This window comes from Nicotiana tomentosiformis, chromosome 11, assembly GCF_000390325.3.
Source record: "Nicotiana tomentosiformis chromosome 11, ASM39032v3, whole genome shotgun sequence".
Taxonomy (NCBI): Eukaryota; Viridiplantae; Streptophyta; class Magnoliopsida; order Solanales; family Solanaceae; genus Nicotiana; species Nicotiana tomentosiformis.
In genome coordinates, this window is record NC_090822.1 from 94,308,478 (window position 1) to 94,311,450 (window position 2,973).

The window sequence follows — 2,973 nt, forward strand, 5'->3', positions numbered from 1 at the left end:
TAATTTCTCTGGAACTTATTCCATTTATTTAATGGACCCAATCTCTCAAACACGGAAGTCCTCACATTTGATTTTCCAAGTCGATTAAATACAGAAGGCTTGTTAGAAGCGGCAAATTCATTTTCTACAATGATATAATTGATGCTCACCTTTTTATGGAGATGCACACTGGTGACGGTTGCTTGTATCCCAAACCTTCACGTGATTTCCTCATAGCAGCTTTTGATGAGAGCCTCCCTAACTTTGATGGCTCATTGGGAATGTATCTAGATTTTGCAAATAGCATGTAAGCTTAAGGATCAAAACCTTTATCTGTTCGCTTTGTAGGGAGTGCCACATTCTGCAAATGATTTTGGGACACAAACCATGCAAGTGGCTTTAAGGACAACTTTACTGCCTCAATTCGTTTTACCGGAAGATTTAACTCTTTTAGCATATTAGTTTGGAGATTAGATGATTCACCTTCATCTTTCTTCCTTCTAGGGACATATTGGAGCGTGGGAGTTACTTTCTTGCTATAAGACGCAATATCCTTTCTACATGATTTATTCGAGTTTGGTTTTACCTCATCAGTAATAGCTTTGGCTTTACTAGCAGTCACCTCAGCTCTTTTAGTTTTGGGCTCGTCATTCTTGATTTTTGTGACATCATCAGCTTTTAGCTCTTTCACAATGTGGTTCTTCAAGTAGAAATTTGCATCGGCGAAGTGTGACTCTGCCTCGGTGAATGGCTCGTCATCAACAACTATCTTCTTCTCAACTTCACCCTCATAGTATTTCAAACATTGATGGTAGGTAGATGGAACAACTTTATTCTCATGTATCCAAGGCCTTCCAAGTAAGACATTGTATGAAGTTTTTGCACCGATCACATACAACCATGCACTTGATTGCATATCATCAATGGTGATTCCCAACCTGATCCCACCTATGGCTCTTTGCCCTCCTTGGTTGAATCCTTGGATCATCTCACGACTTTTCAACAGTTCGTTCATGGGAATACCAAGTTCTTTCACTGTGCGAATTGGCAAGATGTTCACTGAGAATCCTCCATAAACTAAAATTCGATTTACCCTTTCATCATGCATATAGCCAACTAGGTACAATAGGCGGTTATGAAGAGTGTCACCATGTAACATTTTCCTCGCACGCGTTAACTTCTTGAGGAATAGGCTCGATGAGATTTTCTGAAGATGGTGCCAATGGTAGGTCATCACTCTTTTCTTCCACTTTATCAGCATTGTAATAAGAGGCCTCAATACCATCATGACAAATCTTCATGTGAAACCAACATGGAAGAAAATCCTCCAAGGTCACTGGATGTCGTGGCTTTTGAGGCTGGTGCACCTCCACTTTTGCTTTCTTCAAACGCCTAACTGGATTTTGTTTCCTTGGCCTGTTTACCATCATTTTTATTGTTGATTGTTATATTGATTCTTTTCGTGGGCTCATTCTATGGGGCCTACGATGAGTCATCAACGTCCAACCTTCAACATCATCAAGTTGATCGACTTCATCTTTGTTGTTCTCCAGTAATTTTTCCTCTTTTCTTTCTTTAAAACTACATAATTAATCTGGACTGAATGAGCCAAAGGTGATAGAGACTTGGTTTGCGCTTGCTTTCTCATCTTCAAGCACGATCTTCTTTTCACGAGCCAAGTCCATAACTTTGTCCATGAACACTCAAACCGAACTCGCCCATCCTTTTGGGCACAGGGATGCGAGAACCAATCCGAGTAATCAACCGCTTTTTTTGAATCTGCCTCAAGCAAGCCACCCCAACCCTACCGCCAAAAAGCCGTCCGTATAGTGCAGGAGCGCTCACATTTTATTGCTTACTCTTTCACTTTCATTTCTAAATCCGGCTCGCTCCCGGCTACGGTTTGGACCTTTCGCCTGCTTAGAAGTGGATTCGAACCACTGACACAAGGATTTTCAGTCCTTTGCTCTAACCAGCTGAGCTACCTGAACCACTTTCCTAAAGTCTGTTTTCTTCATCGAATAGCGCCCTACCTTACCACTTGACTAGTAAGGGAAAAGCCCTTTACTAAACTAAGAAAATAGAATAGATAGGCTTTTTTCGCTTGTTCGTCAAGCTTTCGAGCAGCTCTTTCAACTGCCGCCTAATCCCCCAACATGCTCAAGAACCGAGAGCCGTCCAGGGACTGGACGGCCGGAGGGAGCTTGCTTATAGAAAGAAGATAGGCCGGTCAAAGAAAAACAAGGTGCAACGGGCTCTCCGCTCCTAGTCACTAAGAAGTGCTATTCTGTCCTCCGGGGGACTGGACTCCACCAAGAGGTTCTTTCTCTCACGTAATTTCGCCCGCCCCTTTCATTTCCGTACCGGAGGAAATGGGATTCGAACCCATGATACAATCTTCTTGTATGTCGATTTAGCAAACCAATGCCTTAAGCCACTCAGCCATACCTCCAAGTTGTTGATCGGAATAGAATTGGATGTGCCGGGTTTGGTTGCTTGCCCGAAGGAAGGGCTATCTGATCCGATCAACTACGTAAGCCGTAGCGCGCTAGCGCGCGTACTCTTCCTCTATGAGCGAGACTCTATCCAGATCTATGGATCTCATCTCCCCAGCATCAAAGCGAGACTCCATCCAAATCTGCCACTCCTTGGGCGAGGCCTTCTGTTCTATGAACACCCCACCACTGAATGATTCACTTTCAAGTTCTCGCCTCCGACCCGGGAGAACACAGGGTCAAGCCAAGCCCTGACCCGCCTAAATGGAATTCATATCTCCTTCGTCTGGTCGAGAAGGGAGGGGAACTGGACTCTGCCTCTTCTATTACATTTACATTACATTACGGAGAAGTCCATTCTCGTCATGATCGATCCACGTCCTAGCGTAGTGCCCGGCTTGCTTAGCAACCAAAGCTAGCTTACTAAGGTAGTTTACTTTTTCATTTTGAAAAAAGAAGGCGAAGGCATTTTTCCTTGATTGCACGAGCTAGCCAGCAA

The 2,973-nt window shown here is 43.8% G+C and overlaps 1 non-coding gene across 1 annotated transcript; it reads right to left on the bottom strand.

The window, feature by feature from the left end:
- Positions 1-1,896: 1,896 nt before the first annotated feature.
- Positions 1,897-1,970, bottom strand: TRNAF-GAA (transfer RNA phenylalanine (anticodon GAA)). The gene has a single exon. It is a non-coding gene; the product is annotated as a tRNA-Phe (tRNA).
- Positions 1,971-2,973: the final 1,003 nt, after the last annotated feature.